Consider the following 20,693-nt stretch of genomic DNA (forward strand, 5'->3'; position numbering starts at 1 on the left):
CATATTTAAGGACTTCTATATCTTTTGCGCTTCATACCCAAAACTAATTTTAATCGTTTCTTGAAAACTCCAAGTGAAGCTCCATTGAACAAAACTAACTTTTAAAGTTCAAGCACGTTTCTGTTGAAATTCTAAATCGTGACTCGATTGACTCAGGACAATTCGAAGTTTTAACAGGTAATTTTCGGGCACATAAACAAATACTCCTCTATATATACTTGCTCATAAATTCATCCAACCATCACTTCCAGATTGGGAGAGAAAAATCATAGCCATCATGAACAAGACTTTCATCTGTGTTTTCTTGATTGTTTGCCTCCTCCTAGTGGACACTCTTGGCGGAAGAAGACGCCGTAGAAGGAGAAGACGCAGACATCAAGCTCACCATGGAGGCGGAGGAGGTGAGGGCGCCGCTGGTGGCGAAGGTGGTGAAGGTGGCGCAGGAGCCGAGGGTGGAGCGGACTCAGATGGTAAGTCACGTGAAATCATGTGATAGTTGATCCATGAAGATTATTTATTTTGTTCATACAGTCGACAAAGAAAATCTGCTGTTAGATGAAATGGACATGGACGCTGTAGAAGAAAATCAAAACTACTGTAAGTATGACATCTGTCACCACAATTATATGTTGTGCAGAATTGTAAACTGTCCAAATTTTCCGAATTGTTTTAGATTTTGAACGCAAAAAACGAGTAAGTCTTCAAAATTAAGTATAAAGAGTGAATCGATTCGACAGACAAGCCTGATTAAAGATTTGCGAAATAAATAGTGATGCGCAACAAATCAACACATACCTTGGGCACATACGCATATGTGCATCAAAAAAGATAATTAGAACGCAACAAGCTAATATTGCAATAAAAATCGGAACCTAAACTTCAACCCTAAATTCCAAAGTTCGTCACTTATTCTTTTACAAAATAAAATATTTGATTTTCAAAAGAATGATTTTACAGTCTACCTTGTCAACCAATGTAAAATGTATGTTTTAGCTTAACTAATTGATTTTTTAATTTCAGAACCTTTTTCCTCACAGAAAGCGTGAAACCCACCGGAACATTGTCGATGCTAATATACATTTAAGCAGAACCTAATTATTGAAAATGCAACTAATAAAATATGTTTAGAATCAGAAAATCATGAAAAGTTTGCTAGAAGCAATAAGCAACAGTCATTAGGTTTCGTGTAAACATAAGCGAAGAGAAACTAAATTGAAAAAACTTGAGAAAGTCATCGTGAAGTTAAAATAAACAAGTTTTAGGAAAATAAGCACACAAAAGGAAACAACTCGTGACAAACAAATTTAGTAAATTTAACAAAATTATATCATTTTAAAGACAGTCGTTTTTTTGCAATTTTTTCCGAATCAAAACAAAGTACGATTTCGTAAATGTTTAAATTTAGACAAAACCTATTTAAGGACATGCAGGTTATTCATGACAAGCAGTTTTTACCAGAAAACATGTGACCGTTTCTAAATAAACTTTTATTCTTATTTCTGCTTGTTTGCTCGCCTGTGCGAATGAAAGAACTGCTGTTTAGTTCCTATACCCCAAAAATGCTCCAGTTTCAGTAAATTTTAGTTTTTTGGCTTATTTATTGAAGTTCCTATAACAATTTAGATTATTGGGCTTGATACCGTTTTGGCACAATCTACACACAAGAAACTATTTTTTTTGTAATTTCGTGACTCTGTTTCTAAACATTATGCAGGGAGATTTTTCTCTTGATTTCCGTTATTCATCAGCAATTCTGTGCAAATAGACAGAAAATGTACATGGTTTGGTACAAGCTACATAAATGAATGTATTGTTTACAAATTTGTGCAACTCTCCTTAGTACGTCACTGCTTTAGTTGGCGAATTTCGTCCATAAGACCTATTTGCAAACGTTCGAGCGTTTGCCGTCACTTTATGTTGGAAGCCATAGTCTCTCTTTGAAAAAAAGTCTGAATGACTACTAAAAAACTCGTCGTTATCAACTGTAGTTTGATTTTGATTAAAAACAAGTGGGCAACTGTACTGTTGCTTTAATTCGGCGTCAAATGTCAAATTGATCAAAAAAATAAAATTTAGCTTTAAGAAACCGTAAAGTATATGTGACATGTGATATGTGTTTTCTCCTTGAAATATAGAATAAGCACAATGAGATTGTGGCTACAAGTTTTAATAATATTATATAGACCTATCGCCATAAAAATATCGGAATCGTTGATAGACCCCAACAAATATCACTAAGAAGCTAAGCAGCAACGAAAAAAGCAACAACAAGATATTTGTGCACGATGGAAAATATTTTTTTTCGCTTTACCTGCAATCACTTCTTCCGATTGGTTCACGGGGAAGTTTATACAACACACTGTTATTATGCGACAAAAATTTCCAGAAGTATTTTTAAACCTTGGAAAATACGTTTTGTTCTTAAACGAGTCACGATGTTGTAGATTTAGAAGGAAAAATATTTTTACTTTTGATTCATAGGAACTATCAACGGTGAAATTTCCTAAAGCCAACTGAAAAGGTAACATTGAAGCTTGGTTGATAATAATTAAACGTGTTTGCATTTTTCATGGAAGTTTAAGCACATTTTATTCAACAATCGCAAAATCGTGACTCATTTGATTCTAGGAAGGATTTTCATCCCGTTGGAGTTTTTCTCCGTAATGATAAGACACATAAACATTAATTCTACTTTATATACCTGTCTTTAGAACAGTTTAGTCTAAATCACACTTGCTCAGTGTGAGAAGAATCGAGCGAATTCAACATGAACAAGACCTTCATCTGCGTTCTCTTGATTGCTTGCTTGCTCCTGGTCGGCACTAATGGTTGGAGGAGGAGAAGAAGAAGACGTCGTAGAAGAATTGTAGTGGTGTTGCGACCAGTGGTGAAAACAGTGGTGCGACCAGTGGTACGACCAATTGTGCACCCAGTGGTGCATCGTGTGATTCGACCAGTGATACGACCAGTGGTGATTGCACGCCGACACTGGTGGCTCAGAAGGCTCGCACACAGGTTTTGGTCATCAGAAACCAGTCTTGATGAGATTTCTAAAGATGTGAGCAATATCATTTGTTTAGTGTTTCAATTTAGGTAAGGGTGTTTTTTTGTTTTGGCAGTCGCAGAAGATAGTCAACTAATGGAAAACCCGGCTGAAAAACATTGATCAATAACTTAAACGTGAGGTACAGAAATAAACAAACACAAAACTTTTTTGTAGTCTCTTTTAATATATATTACTGATACGTTGGGAATATAACTTATATCCGAAATAATTTCGAATTTCCTTATTCCTAAAATCTACGAGATATGCAGCTGTACCAAATTAATACGCCCCATGTGTACATTTGTATCAGTAAAGCGAAAAACAGATATATGTTTTGAGATAAGCTATTTTTCATTTTCATAAAAATTACTGGTTCCACAGCGTGACATTGTTAATCGAACACAACACTACATTAATTTCTTTCTTAAAGTGTGAAAGAGATGTCCCTAAAACTACAGAAAATTCGTCACAAGACGCACAGGCAAAAAGCGGCGATGTGAGTTTGTTGTTAATGAGCATTAAGAGCAAAACCGGTTTTTATGATTCCAGTTCAATATTCCACTAGTAAAACAAGTTAATGGAATTATAATATTAAACGTATCAAATCAAATCAAAATGTGCAGAGTTCTAAAGTTTAATTAGTTGCCAAGAAATGCAACATTAATAAAATACACAAATTGTCGTCAAAAATCAGCAATTGTGCAACTGTGTGAGTACAGACTACAACGAAATCTTAACCAGAAAAATCCACTGGAAGCACAAAAAAAAATCAGAATCAATCTGTCCGGGAAATTCCACCATAGCAAGAAAGCCCAAACGCATCAAGTAAGGTTTCGCCAATCGCCACCGACCAGGCATCTCCATGTAGAAGGTTTATCAACCATACAGACGCGCCTTACCCACCTCGTGAATCGGTTTGAAAGGGTGAATTCATTAAACACACCGAACCTATATCAAACACGACCCGTAAACAACCATTCTTAAAATACCGACCTGAAGTTGAATTCTATATTTTATGTGTGATTTTAAACCCGAACCTGTTCTTGTTTATTGCATCATCACCGAAACAGTTTTCTGGAAGGGAGTTTGGTCCATAGTAGGAAAACGAGCTATTGTAATGTGCACGCTGAACCACCGATAAAAATTCGTAAACTGTTATTGATTATCGCTGTCAAAATGATCATATGCCATTTTTATGGTTAGGTAACACCTCGTTTCCAATGAGGTGGCCAGTTGCTGGTTCAGACCTATCGTCAAACAGCCCTAAACCGCCTAGTTCAAGACCAAATCGTCTATTGTGTCTGTTGTCTTGATCTTTGCAGGCTTCAATGTATAGGCTTGTCTATCAAACTTCCGTGCCTTATCGAGCTTCTCAAAAACGATTCGGGTTCGGGCCGGGTTTCGGACTTGTATTTTCCGGTTCGGGCTGGGTTCGGGCCGGGTTCGGGCTGAAATTTCAGGCCCGTTTACAACTCTGAGGAATTTGTTGGTTATGACCACCCACTAATCAGCCTTTCAGATTAACCTGTTCAGTTTTGTTTTTGATTGAAATTGTAGTTTAAGCACAACGTGCTGCGTGTATGCTGGTTATTAATGCAAAATCGCAAACTGAATTAGGTGTTTTATCTTTCTAGAAACAATGTTTGCTATGAAATTTTAGCAATTATTCAAGACAACAACGAATATTTTTACTGAAGTCGAATTTTTAACACTGGAAATAATACATATGTTTAAATATGTCTGTGGCACAGTTAAATTAAATTTCCGTTTTATACTTAGTTCAGTTCTACAATTTATAAAAGGTTCTTTAACATATTAAGGACTTCTATATCTTTTGTTCTTCCTACCCAAAACTAATTTTAATCGTTTCTTGAAAACTCCAAGTTAAGCTCCATTGAACAAAACTTGCTTTCAAAGTTCAAGCACGTTTCTGTTGAAATTTTAAATCGTGACTCGATTGACTCAGGACAAGTCGAAGTTTTAACAGGTAATTTTCGGGCACATAAACAAATACTCCTCTATATATACTTGCTCATAAATTCATCCAACCATCACTTCCAGATTGGGAGAGAAAAATCATAGCCATCATGAACAAGACTTTCATCTGTGTTTTCTTGATTGTTTGCCTCCTCCTAGTGGACACTCTTGGTGGAAGAAGACGCCGTGGAAGGAGAAGACGAAGACACCAAGCTCACCACCGATTCGACAGACAAGCCTGATTAGAGAATTGCGAAATAAATAGTGATGCGCAACAAATCAACACATACCCTGGGCACTTGCGCAGAAGTGCATAAAAAAATATAATTTGATCGCAACAAGCTAATATTGCAATAAAACTCCGAACTTAAACTTTAACCACAAACTCCAAAGTTGGTAAAAGCCTTGAAAAGATACAATTTTATAAATAAACTACGTTGATTTACAAAAAATGATTTAGCCGTTTATCTGGTCAACCAACGTAAAATGTATGTTTTAGCTTGACTATAATCGATTAAAAATATCTTTTGAATTTCAGAACTTTTTTCCTCACAAAAAGCGTGAAACCCACCGGAACATTGTCGATGCTAATATACATTTAAGCAGAACCTAATTATTGTAAATGCAACTAATAAAATATGTTTAGAATTAGAAAATCATGCAAGGTTTGTTAGAAGCAATGAGCAACAGTTATTAGGTTTCGAGTAAACAGAAGCAAAGAGAAACTAAATAGAAAAAACATGAAAACACATCGTGAAATTAACATAAATAAGTTTTTGGATTTTTAGCCTCCGACAAATTAAAGCTTATATCGGTAAACTTATATTGTATCGGTAAACAAAATTATATCATTTTAAAGACAGTCATTTTTTGCATTTTTTTCCGAATCAAAACAAAGTACGATTTAGTAAATGTTAAATTTAGACACACTGAATTAGGTGTTTTATCTTCCTAGAGACAATGTTTGCTATGTAGTTTTAGCAATTACTTAAGACAACAACGAATATTTTTACTGAAGTCGAATTGAGAAAGTAAACTTTAGTCATACTTATCCATACTACAATGGTACACGAACTTCGGTCACAGAAACAAATTTATGTGAACAAGTTCAAGTGCAGTGGTTCCAAATCTAAAGCAACAGAATTTGAAATTATAATACAGTAGCACGAAAGTAAGTTCGCACTGCGGTTGTGCGGTGTGTGCATTCCGGCAATCTAATTATTCATTTTAGTACTTTGTATTGTTAACAGACCAAGTTAGACACGACATCAAATAATGTAGTTTGAAAAATATTTTTCAGATTGATTTTGACAAAACTACCCTAAAACCCTCATCACAACTCAAATGTACTAAACTTTGAAATTTTTGGCAGCAATTCACCGCTAAATAGCATAAAAGAGCTGGAAATCGGCTTGATTGATTTGCCACCCTTCGAAAAAAATTGTCGGTCCCATGTGTGCAACATTTATTAGATTTCTGTGTTTGCCCGACAGAAGCAATGTTTAGTCTAGAATGTTATTTAACTTCTAAATGTTTTCCAAAAAGATTTGCCCAAATTTGAAAGACGGAAAACTATATTTAAATAACAACCATCAATTGTTGTTCTTCCTGGCTTGCCTCGTGCTTATATATCTTATGACCAGTAACAACACTGCAAAAAACATTCCTTTTTCAAATAGAGTAAACAATCACTGAAGCGTATTGTTATCTGCTTAGCACTCGCATGTCCAAATAACTCATGTAACTTCATAGCGTGTCAAAAATTTACAAAAAAGCGGTAAACAACTGTTTGCGTTTAAAGACAACAATTGATCAATGTTGACATTTTCAATTCTTGCTGTCTGTTTACCTAGTTGTACTTCACTGCTGGTTCCCTATACTCGGCATATGCAAACAGTTTTTGTGTTTTTTTACCGTTTATTGATGATACTTTAAGAAGTAATAATTTTGTCCGACTTCCTTCAGCTTCTCGGTCACCATTAACCTGAAAAGTATAAGTATTGTAAAGTATCAACTTGAGCATTGTTTATAAACACGCTTTGTTCAGGTGTGTGGTGGTTCAGTAACTTGACACATAAACTACCAACAGAAATACTGTAAGTCTATGGTAAACAATGTTTAAAATAAACAGTTAATCTTGTCTTGTGAACGCGACCAAAACATATCAAGATACTTCAAATATCTACCCTGCAAACCTGTTGGTACCAGGTATAAATGTGAACCTCAAAGGGTACAAGTAGGTACGATGTTACTAAAATACCTTGGGTTAGTTCCGGATTTGATTGAACTCGTCCATAAAGGCTCTGGCAAAAGACTGAGCAACCTCCCTCACACGATCTGCAAAATTAAATTTGTTTCATTGAAAAATTGGCCGTGGCAAAAATTGTAACAAAGTAAAGACTGTATAAAGGTACACTTAGTAGAAACATAGAACCTCTTTGGTAGGCATAACAAAAGTTTTACCAGCTTAATTTTTTCAAACCAGTCGATGTTTAAAGTTAAGATGTAATATTAAAGTTATTGTGGAAATGTCAAAGGTAATTTAACTCAAAAACAATGCGCTTATATATGTTGTGTTACAGCAGTTTAGTGAGGTAGCAAGCTTGTTTGAATACCCACCCTAATATGAGTTACTCAAACAAAACACATCTTTTTGTGATAATAAATTGTCAGACCTTAAGCATTTCATTTTCCACACGACTTGTCCTAAATCAGTCCAGCTCTATTCTAGTTAGACAGTATAGCTTGTTAAATGTTGACTTACCCTTTGTCACATGGGCATCATTTTCATCTCTGCAAATATAAGTTTTAGAATTCACTATCAATAAAGTTGCTGATTAAAAATTTCAAATTTCTCATTAATTAAATCATGAAGTCACCCAAAGAATCTGCGAAAAAAGGCCTCGGTGTCAACCAGAAGTAAAGAGGCAATCAAGAAAACACAGATGAAGATCTTGTTCATGATGAGGATGTTTTTTTCTATATTCTGTATAGAACTGATGAGATTAACTCTGGACCAAGTATATATAGCAAAAAATCGGCTGATGTGATCGCACGATACCAAGTAAAACTAAGACGCGTGGAAAATTTGATTTCAGTAACAATTGAGTCACGATTTAATATTTTGGGAAAAACGTGCTTGAACTTGTGAATAACAAAAATACGATCCAATGAAGATCAACTTTGGGATTTCACAAGCGTGCATTAATCTTTATTAATACAAAGGTTCGAATCTTTTGCATTAAGAATTAAAATTGAGCTCATAAAGGGGCCAAGTTTCCAAAGTAAAAAAAAACCGTTTAGATGACGGGATTTTTACGATCGATTTGATTGATGGTTTCCTGACACCTGTCAATCAATCTGCGAGTTTAAAATGACCACGAAAATTTCCACGTTTCGGAGGTTGGAAACTAACACTATCATCATAGTTTCACTGTGCAATGCACTCTGCATGCATTTTTGTCCAAATATCTGAACCGTTTTTGCACTCATTCACGTTTGTAGTGCTACGAACGTTTAGTATTGTTTTGAAAAGTCGAAATCGATATTTTGACATCATAGAATTAATTGTTCTTTTTTCACCAAGCGCATCATTACATTTCTCAAACAGAACAACAACAAAATTAATTTGTTTCTGACAAAAGCAATAATTTGTCCTTAACTTCACTGATTGAAATAGGACTCAAAATAAGTTATTAGGTTCCAGTTTATTTGAAGATAATGCACGTCTTTATGCTTTGTGGTATTTAAAGTACGCTGCCAAACCACCATTAAAAAAACCACAAATAATCGCCAGTAAATTTAAATTTATTTGAATAGCAGCATGTTAAAGCTGATGTTCCTATTTGCCTAGTGTTATTAGGAAAGACGAATAAAACTGGTAGTAAGTTATGTTTAGTTATCTTACATATTACTTAACCCACAGTTTTGTTACACATTCAAACAATAGTAATTTGAAATCGCTTACTCTATTGGTAAAATCGCCTTCAAACCCCAAAAATTGTCACAATGGCACCCTTAGGTAAACGAAATTGTCCCAATTAAAGAATCCTGCTTCATAGGATAAAGTCTGAAAATGCTAAGATTCAGTGCATTCCTTATTTGCATGATATTAAAGTGACAATAAGTCATAGGAAATTATTCTCGAATGGATCGTTTTGCACTTGCCGTAAAAAGTCTGAAAAATCTCAGAAAATCACAGGAGTGGCGTGATATTGCACTTCGCACCAATACAAATTCAGCCACGTTTTTTCAAAAATTTCTGATACTTTGACTGGATGAAAGAGCGTGGTTTTACACTGAAAAATAATGAGAGAGCTTTGTTTTCATTTGGCAAATAAATACCAAGTAAAGTTTGGTCGTGAAAAAAAAACATTTCGCTATATATACTAGCACTTCGAACTGTTTGAACCATCACTTACAGAAACAAGAAAAACTATCGTCATCATGAACAAGATCTTCATCTGTGCATTTTTGGTGGCTTCACTGCTTCTGGTCGATACTGAAGCGGCGGTCGTCGTTCATCGGCGTCGACATGTAGTCGTTGGGTGAGTGATAGAATTTGAAAATTCTTTGTGCCAATGTGGCAAAGTGTAAAAATAAACCTTGTATTTGCAGGGACCACGAGATTACAAACAGTAAGTAAAAACATTTTTTGTCTAATTTAAGTAAACTAATCAACGTTTTTTACTGGTTATATTATTTTACAAAATGTAATACTCTGCCTAAAGTTTAATCCCGACATTGCTTTTCAAAGGCTGTTTTGTCGATAACGTGAGTCAGTGCTATTCAAATATGTTCCCCTGCTTTTTAGATACATGTAATTAAAACCTTAAACTTGCATATTGCACTTGTGAATAGATGCGTTCAATAGAACGAAACCGTTATAAGGTGTTGGTACGTATGTTGTCACACATAAATCTCTTAGATTTATACTATTTTTTCTTAGATTTATAAGCATTGGCGTAAAATATTGTTTATTTTTTCACATTATTTTCGATAGGTGATATGATGGACATGGCGCAGACCTTTGCTGACGCCTTCCTGGATGAAATTCGTCAAATGATGAAAGAATGTAATTCATACATTCATGTTTAGCATTTAGTTGATTACATTGTTGCCTCTAATACTTTCTATCTTTTTTAGAGCACCAAGCAATGCTGGAAGCGGAACCCTAAATTTGCTTTATACATTTCAAAGGATGTAAATAAAATATAAGAAATCAACTTCGTTTGTACAATTTGTTTTAATAAGGATAGTTGAGATGAGCGATCGTAAATTTCCGGTCCACGTTAATTTGAGGAATTTTTCAGTCACGTGGTTCGGGGAAAGCCAATCACAACCGTAGTCCTAAAACGTAACAAATGTTTCCCAGCGCCAACATTGCACCGGTCATCCATCAGAAAAAGATAAAAATGTCAAGGATTTTGTTTTAAATTTTGTCAGTTTGTACTAACTTATTCAAAAAAAAAACAGTAAATACAATATCAGTACAATGGTTTGTTGAATTGTTGTTTAGCTGAAAAGTACAAATAAAAACAAAACACAAGCTCCGATTGCTACCAAAACAATAAGCTTTCTAATTTTCGGAGTTTGTAGTGACAAACTTAAAACGAAAATGATTAAATTCGTCGTCAACGCCAGTTTTTGTCATAAATCACGAAGTCGCTTCAACATCGTTTCATACAAAAAAAAATGTTTCCCGAGTTGAAACTGTCTAGTAAGAGAAATACCTATAAAACTATGTACGTATACCAACTAGATTACAGTTGTAAAGACCCGTTTACACCATGCGTAGCGCGCTCGTTAGAACCTGCGTAAGTTTGTTTGTTTCTTTTTTTCTGTCTGGTTGATTTCGGGCTCTCAAGTTTCGTAGAGATGAGCGAGCGATGTCCTGCCAAACGCTTTTCTGCGTTTTAAGCAGTTTATTGAACCTGCGCAAACGGTTTGTGTTATCGCTGTGTACAAGTTTGTGATTTGAAAAAGTCGGTTCATTTGCCAAAAATAAATGATGGTGCGCTATTGGCAACAAATTCAATTATTTATTACATTGTTATGATTGTATGTTGTGTTTTTTTTGTGTTTAAATATTGTTACTTGCATTTAAAATGTACATTCTACCCAGCACAGGGGACTATAAGCTACAAAAAACATGAAAATAAGATAAACATGCTATAAATACATACAACAACATCCTAAACAATCCTGTAAGATTACCGAGATGCAAAATCATGTTTACTAACAAAATATCATTTAATTTAGATGAACACAATGCTTTTTCTAATCTAAAATAGGTAACAATAATTTTTTGTGGTGATTTATGGCCTTCGATAGTCACTGTGAACTAAAAATGACTTCGAGTATGTTATTTAGTACACTTAGGTTAGCACCGAATATCGCAGTGTAAACGGAAGAGGTCGCAAGGTTAGGTTAGGTTAGGTTAGGCCCCGCTAAGTACAGTGTAAACGAGCCTTTAAGCTTACCCAAAGCAACAATTAAAAAAAACCGTACTTACATTCTAGTATTAGCAGCAACCTTACTCACATTCTAGTATTATATTTGTAGACAAAACAGGGACAAAAATCAGATAAGTTAAGTTGCGTCTATTCATGCTACTGGTATATGGATGTTATGTTCCGAATATGTCTCAAAACGTTCATGACGCAACCGATTATTTTGTCACCAGGCCGAACCTAAAATCCGTTCTGATGGATGTTTTCTGTGTTTCTGACGCAGTTGGAGTTTATGACATTCCAAAACAAGTTTTGCAATCTGTGAACTAAATTATACATATAACATTTTGCTGACAACGTGGCTCGTAACTACATGTTAATTTATGATTCTTTAAACCTGTAGTCCCCGCATTTATAGATGAATATTTGATTTTTGAGTCAGTTATATTACCTAATAAATCCAACTGCTAATTGAATTACTGCACTAACGATTGGTTTTCTTATGTGTAGTGTAGCCCTTCATGTGTCATAACGATACACAATAACCAAACTTGATTCGAGGATCATTTTTGTTACATGGTTTGGTGAGCCAGAATGAACCAAAATTTATAAGGTTGTTTCGTAGTTTAAACTAGATGGAACATTGTGCATAGAAGCTTTGTGAGATTTAATATTATGACTATAATGGTTGATCACAAAGCAATTTGTGTGTTGGAATCAGTTTGAGTTTGAAATCAGTTTGAATCAGTTTGATTGTTTGCGTGTATGTTTCTAAGTGGCCATTTAACTCACAAATACATAGTCTTTGTAACGTTTCTAGTTAGCCTATTGTGACTAAAATGTCTAAACTTACGTCACTAACTAAAACACTTCTATATATTAACAAAAGGTAAGTCTTCAATTTAAACTTAGACAAGCGTGAATTCAAACTTACGTTCATAGATTTTTGTGTGCTAATTTCAGTTTGAATAGTAGTTAAACTATTTAGCAGGACAATACCTCTAAATACATTAAACCTTTTACACACCACCATCTAATTATAATAAATATGAAACGATGTAAGAAACAGGGCAAAAATGGCAGAGTTTCTGATTACACAGATATTACACATCCGAGCAAACAGTGTGCTAAAGCCCTGATTTCTGTTAGTGAAACATACCGGGAACAACTCGAAATTGGACAGATATGAGTTATTGTCTGTGTTGCAATAACAATATGTTGGCTTTCACAACATCACACCATGTTGGTTTATGCAATCTCACGCTATGTGAAATTACGCCGCAGGCTTATATACGTGTCTTTTAGATATGAAAAACATAAACTTTCTCCAATTTGTCTGTATAAGCTGTCTAACACAACTATGCACATAAACTAGGCATGCACGAAATGTTGACTTCCATGAATTTTTTGTTACAATTCAGTTACAAGTGCCGTAACTCTCATTAGTTGTAAATAAGTATGACAACTGTATTCTCAATGATCAACTTGTTACTGCACCACAAATATATGTTTTGCAAAATTGTAAACTGCCCAAATTTTCTAAATTGTTTTAGTCCTTAAACCGTAAGAAACGAATAAGTCTTCAAAGTTAATATAGCGAGTAAACCGATTCGACAGACAAGCCTGATTAAAGATTTGCGAAATAAATAGTGATGCGCAACAAATCAACACATATCTTGGGCACATGGGCATATGTGCATAAAAAAAGATAATTAGAACGCAACAAGCTAATATTGCCCAAAAAATTGTAACTTAAACTTCAACCCTAAACTCCAAAGTTGGTTTGGCTTAAAAGCCTGGAACAGGTTCTCTTTTACAAACTAAACTAGTTTGATTTCTAAGAAAAGATTTTACAGTCTACCTTGTCAACCAATGTAAAATGTATGTTTTAGCTTGACTATAATCGATTAAAAATATCTTTTGAATTTCAGAAGCTGTTTCCTCACAGAAAGCGTGAAACCCACCGGAACATTGTCGATGCTAATATTCATTTAAGCAGAACCTAAATATTGAAAATGCAACTAATAAAATATGTTTAGAATCAGAAAATCATGCAAAGTTTGTTAGAAGCAATAAGCAACAGTCATTAGGTTTCATGTAAAAATAAACGAAGAGAAATTAAATTGAAAAAAACATGAAAACATATCGTGAAATTAACATAAACAAGTTTTAGGAAAATAAGCACACACAGGAAACAACTCGTGATAAACAAACTTAGTAAATTTATAACAATCCAACCTTGGTGACTACTGCAAAACAAGGTTACTGGTGTGAAACAAGGTGATAACGCCAAATTGCAGTAACAAATAAACAAAATTTTGCTGTGGGTTAAAACCTTTGCCGTCATAACAAAAAAATAACAAAAATTTCTAAAACGTGTCAAACTCTAGTATTGGGAATCAAATTGCATGTATTGTTACATAACAAGTCGTATCAGCCTCTAACAAATTAAAGCTTCTGGCATTGGTAAATAAAATTATATCATTTTAAAGACAGTCATTTTTTGCAGTTTTTTCTGGATCAAAACAAAGTACGATTTCGTAAATGTTTAGACTTTTGACAAAATCGATTTGAGGACATTTAGGTTATTCATGACAAGCATATTTTACCAGAAAACATGTGACCGTTTCCAAATTATTATTTTTTCTTATTTCTGCTTGTTTGCTCGCCCCTGCGAATGAAAGAACTGCTATTTAGTTCCTATAGCCCAAAAATCAATCAGTTTTAGTTCGTTTCATTTTTTAGGTTATTTATTGAAGCTCCTACAACAATTTAGATTATTAGGCATGATTCCGTTTTGGCACAAGCCACACACAAGCAACTAATTTTTGGGGAATTTCGTGACTCTGATTCTAAACATTATGCAGGGACGTTTTCTCTTGATTTCCGTTATACATCAGCAATTCTGTAAAAATAAACAGAAAAATAACATTGTTTGGTACAAGGTACATAAGTGAATGTATTGTTTACAAATTTGTCCCTTAGTACGTCACTGCTTTAGTTGGGAATTTCGTCCATAAGACCTATTGCAAACGTTCGAGCCTTTGCCGTCACTTTATGTTGGAAGCAATAGTCTATCTTTGAAAAAAAGTCCAAGTGACTACTAGAAAACTTTCATTAAAAACTGGTTGTTTAATTTTGATCAAAAACAAAACAACTAGGCAACAGTACTGTTGTTTTAACAAAAACATTCGGTGTCAAATGTCAAACTTGAAGAACTTACTAAAATTGTACTTTAAAATAACTATGAGACAATTGATCCGTGTTTTCTCCTTGAAATAGAATAAGCACAATGAGATTGTGGCTACAAGTTTTAACAATATTTAATATACTCCTACCACCAGAAACATGACGGAAGCGTTGATAGACCCCAACAAATATTATTAAGAAGCTTAGCAGCAACAAAAAAGCAACAACAAGATATTTGTGCATGTTGGAAATATTTTTTTCACTTTTCCTGCAATCACTTCTTCAGATAGGTTCACGGGGAAGTTTATACAACACACTGTTATTATGCGACAAAAATTTCCAGAAGTATTTTTAAACCTTGGAAAACACGTTTTGTTCTTAAACGAGTCACGATGTTGGAGATTTAGAAGGAAGAAGATTTTTACTTTTTATTCATAAATTCAAAGGAATCAGTATTTTCGGAGAACTTCAGGAACTATCAACGGTGAAATTTCCTAAAGCCCAACTAAAAAGGTAACATTGAACTTGGTTGATAATAATTAAACGTGTTTGCATTTTTCATGGAAGTTCAAGCACATTTTATTCAACAATCGCGAAATCGTGACTCAATTGATTCTAGGAAGGATTTTCATCCCGTTGGAGTTCTTCTCCGTAATAATAAGACACATAAACATTAATTTTACTTTATATACCTGTCTTTAGAACAGTTTAGTCTAAATCACACTTGCTCAGTGTAAGAAGAATCAAGCGAATTCAACATGAACAAGACCTTCATCTGCGTTCTCTTGATTGCTTGCTTGCTCCTGGTCGGCACTAATGGTTGGAGGAGGAGAAGAAGAAGACGTCGTAGAAGAATTGTAGTGGTGCTGCGCCCAGTGGTGAAAACAGTGGTGCGACCAGTGATACGACCAATTGTGCGCCCAGTGGTGCATCGTGTGATTCGACCAGTGATACGACCGGTGGTGATTGCACACCGACACTGGTGGCTCAGAAGGCTCGCACACAGGTTTTGGTCATCAGAACCCAGTCTTGATGAGATTTCTACCGATGTGAGTAATATCATTTGTTTAGTGTATCATTTTAGGTAAGGGTGATTTTTGTTTTTGCAGTCGCCGAAGATAGTCAACTAATAGAAAACCGGCGGAAAATTATTGATCAACAACTCCAGTGTGTGGTAAAGCAATAAACCGGTGGTTCTTAAAATTTTTCATTATTTTTTCAAAGCGACGCATTTGCCATTATTTCGAGGGCTCGCGGTCCTTTAGCTGGAATGTGTATTTCAGAAAAAAACAAGTTGATGCAGGATTTTTGGCGCAAAATGGCGTAAAATAATGATACAAATACATAATAATGATGAGCATGTGACATCACAGACAAGACAAAAGCATTACGATTGTGCGCGACTAATTGCATTTTTGATAGTTGTCATTCAATAAAGGCTATTGTTTAGCGATGGATACAGTCGATTCTCAATTCTAATTTCGATTTACACTTATTCAGTGGTACAAACAGACGCAAAATAAGATTATAGAATTACTTCAACCACTTCGCGATCTCCCCAAAATCGTCTCACGGGTCCATAAAGGACCGCGGACCCCAGTTTGGGAACCGCTGCAATAAACAAACACCAAACTTGTCGTACTCTGTTTTAATATATTAACTTACACCAGGGATATAACTTACACCCGAAATAATTTTATCTCCATTTAGAAGGTTTATCAATCATACAGATTCGTTTTACCCACCTCGTTTGCCGTATGTAGCCTACACGCACCTAAAAATATTTTGAAATAATGAAAAATTGCAAATAACGTAAGAGCGTTTCGTTAAATACGGAAATCGAAATTATTTAGGGAAATGCAACTTTTTGATTTAGGACGGCCAAATTATAATTAACATAAAAAGACCGCGAGCAGCAATTTAAAAACACACGTTGAGTAGACTTTGCTTTGTAAGAATTTGTTGAGTAGCTATCAGTAAGGTTTGCAATTGAATGTTAAAATGGAATGTTAACAACTCACCAGTATGGTTTTCGATGCAATCGGTCCACCTCCCTGGCAATTTACGACATCCACGAAAGAGTGTTAGCCGCCCTTGACCAGAAGACATATACATGCGCTATTTTCCTGGACTTATCAAAAGCGTTTGACACCGTCGATTACAAGGTTTTGTTGTGGAAGTTGGAGCACCTGTATGGAATACGGGGAAGCACCTTACAATTACTATGTAGCTACTTAAGTAACCGCAGGCCATGCACACGCATATCACATGTAACATCGCAATTTCAATACGTTACGTGCGGTTGTCCTCAAGGTTCCTCCTTGGCCCCTCTTCTGTTTTCCCTTTATGTTAATGACCTCCCCACTGCATCCCAATTCACAACCAAATTATTTGCGGATGACACGTACCTTTGCATGTCATCAGAGTCTTTAACTGATCTGCAGGAAAACGTAAACAAGGAACTCACGCACGTGGACAATTGGATGCGACACAACAAATTATCACTAAACACCAGTAAAACAACGTACCTACTGTTTCGTGCTAGCAAGCGTTCTTTTTTGACAAGTTTTCCATATTCATGGGATCGCAACAAGTACAGCGATCGACGAAAACAAAATACCTGGGAGTATACATCGACGATCAGTTAAATTGGAAACACCACATAACGTATGTCGAAAGAAAATTGGCTCAAGCTTGCGGTATAGCGTATAAGCTGCGCGATTACCTTGGAGAAAAGTTTCTCCGAATTATTTATTATTCATTTGCATACCCCATCTGCAATATGCCGTCGCCGCTTGGGGCAGTGGCTGCACCGCATCACTGCATAACCTCAACATTAAACACCATAAAATCTTGCGAGCTATTACTCGCAGTACCTACCGATGTCGCGCTACCCCCATATACTACCATATGCGCCTTCTGAAAATTAGAGACATCTATCAACTAGAATTAGCCAAACTGGTTCACGCGTTTCATTCTGGTGCACTACCTTCCACATACAACACCCTGTTTACACCTATTTCGTCAGTCCATGATCACAACACCAGAAGGGCCGACAGTCAGAATTATTTTTATCCCCGCGCAAACACCGCCGTTGGTTCAAGGTCAATTTGCTATCGAGGTCCAAAACTATGGGAAGAAATACCACACGTCACAAAGTCGCTCGCACGCTGCTTCTTTAAGAAAAAATAGCGTTCGCATTTACTGACGCAATACCACCAATCTCGAACTAATACACCTCGAAGTCCAGACCCCCAGTCCCTCCTAAACAATTAATTTATAGCCTTGTTTCCTTTTCCTTCTCCACATACTCTGATTTATTGTTTTTATTTCCTTTCCCACAGTTTTATTCCAGTGTTATTTTTTTGTTATCGCTTTTTAATGTTTGTTTATTTGTCTATGACCAACATTACGTAGTCACACATAAAAGAGCAAAGTACTGCCGTAGGATTTTATTTTTTCAGATCTGCCACCTGGGACGAGAACAGTCATCACCTCCTACTTCCACACCGTTCAACATCGGAGATCCCCGCCATCGATCCTACGAAACCTAGGAAGCAGAGGAGATAAGCGACGGACACTTTAGAAATAACTTCCATCGTAACGAACTGTCCTCGGGACACTCGGGTCTGCCTACGGGTCACAGGAAACGTTCCGAGGAACCGAGCTGGTGTTTCTGTTTAGGCGGGTTTCTTTTGGCAGCAGAACCCGCGGGTTCAACCACCGTCTTATGCAACCGGACGCCAGGTTCGTGCGGTCGGTTGCGATCCTACGGCAGAACACACCCACAATACTTCAAGTATCATTCAAATAACGGGACACTTGACTCGATAACTAATGGTTTTTTCAGTGTCCTTGCTGTTTTTATTAAACTGTTCATCAATGACAATTGATTTAGTGACAATGCAAATAAAAATTTGACTTGACTTGACTGGTTCAGACTATAATTTCAAACACGATTACATATCTGCTTGAGCAGTTTGTTAGTTTTGACCATTGAAATTGTAGTTTAAACACAACGTGCTACGTGTATTCTGGTTATTAAAACAAAATCGCAAACTGATTTGTGCTTTATCTTTCTAGAAACAATGTTTGCTATGTAGCCTAATTTTAGCAATTATTCAAGACAACAACGAATATTTTTACTGAAGTCGAATTGAGAAAGTAAACTTTAGTCATACTTATCCATACTACAAAGGTACACAAACTTCGGCCACAGAAACAAATTTATGTGAACACGTTCAAGTGCAGTGGTTCCACATCTGAAGCAACAGAATTTGTAATTGTAATACAGTGGCACGAAAGTAAGTTCACACTGCGGTTGTGCGGTGTGTGCATTCCGCCAATCTAATTATTCATATTTTAACAGTACTTTGTATTGTTAACAGACCAAGTTAAACACGACATTATTTTTCAGATTTGATTTTGACAAAACTACAATAAAACCCTCACCACAACTCGAATGCACTTAACTTTGTTCCTATTTTTAATAGCATATCACTCCTAAATATCATTAAAGAGCTGATTTGCCATCCTTCTTAAAAAAATTGTCAGTCCCATGTCTCTACCTTTTATTCGATTTCTGTGTTTGCCCAACAGAAGCAATGCCTAGAATGTTATTTAACTTCTAAATGTTTTCTAAAAGATTTCCCCAAATTTGAAAGACAGAAAACTATATTTAATAAACAACCATCAATTAAGATTATTGTTGTTCTTCCTGGTTTGCCTCATGCCTATATATCTAGCGTATTATTATCTGCTTAGCACTCGCATGTCCAAATAACTCACGTAACTTCATTGCGTGTCAAAACTTTACAAAAAAGCCGTAAACAACTGTTTGCATTTGAAGGCAACAATTGATTAATGTTGATATTTTCAATTCTTACTGTCTTTTTACCTAGTTCTACCTCACAGCTGGTTCCCTATACTCGGTATTTGCAAACAGTTTTAATTGTTTTTAACCGTTTATTTCTGAAACTTCAAGAAGTAATAATTTTGTCCGTCTTCCTTTAGCTTCTCGATCACCATTAACCTGAAAAGTATAAGTATTGTAAAGTATTGTAGCGGTCACGTGCTTTTAAACTATCATTTTGACACTTTGGTTTGGCTAAGCATTAAGTAATGGAAAATTTTAACTTTGCAACCATGACTTTTTGTTCCATGGAATTTATATGCTGCTTTTGCGACATATGGTATCAAGCGGTGTAACTTTACTGTTCCATGTGTTCTCATGATTCAGTAACTATTGCACATATTTCACATATTCAGTGTCGTTGTTACATGTTCCCGTCTTCCTCATATGTTCCAACAGCCTGACCATAAGACAGGCTGTTGCGTAAACCGGGTGTTTCGAAATAGTTGTGCAATCCATTGCAGTGCTGCAAATCTTTGCAAGCGTTTAACTTTAACTTAAACAAACTAATAACTGATGTGAGTAAAAGAAGGTACTGTTCTGGAATGATCGCACGAAAAACGAGTATCAGTTTAACAGCCAATGTGTATCGTTGATCTTTCTCTTTTCCATCGTATCCTTCCCTTATAAATGAGACTTTACGTGTGTTGCGTAACCAGAATAAAAGAAAAGAACTAAATTGATCTTTTGTGGATCATGTCGGCTCTATGCAGCAAGCGTTGAGACTCGTAATAATGAACTTACTCGCTACTGCAGACGACCGATACGAGCCACGAGAAGCAGAAGAAGTATCAAGCTTTCAAGCAAACAGTAACGCAGCACCACGCGCGCACACTCGCCCCCGCAAATTGGTGCATCCGATTGTGGTTCGGCCACGCATTTCAAGAAACTGCAACCAAGATACTACCGAGAACATTGCATTCTACTCGGAGATCTACAGGAATCACGTCGCCAAGATCAAGCTGTCACATACGTTGACCGCCTTGTAAAGTAAGTGTGTTTGATACATTTCTATACTTGGCAAATTTCCCCTGTGTGCATGTTTTTTGCTAAACACTATTGTGTAAACTAAATTTTAATTGACTTTGTGTCATTGGAAAACACAAGCAAGTTTGTA

The sequence above is a fragment of the Phallusia mammillata genome, chromosome 1 (assembly GCF_965637545.1).
Source record: "Phallusia mammillata chromosome 1, kaPhaMamm4.hap1.1, whole genome shotgun sequence".
In the NCBI taxonomy this organism is placed as follows: domain Eukaryota; kingdom Metazoa; phylum Chordata; class Ascidiacea; order Phlebobranchia; family Ascidiidae; genus Phallusia; species Phallusia mammillata.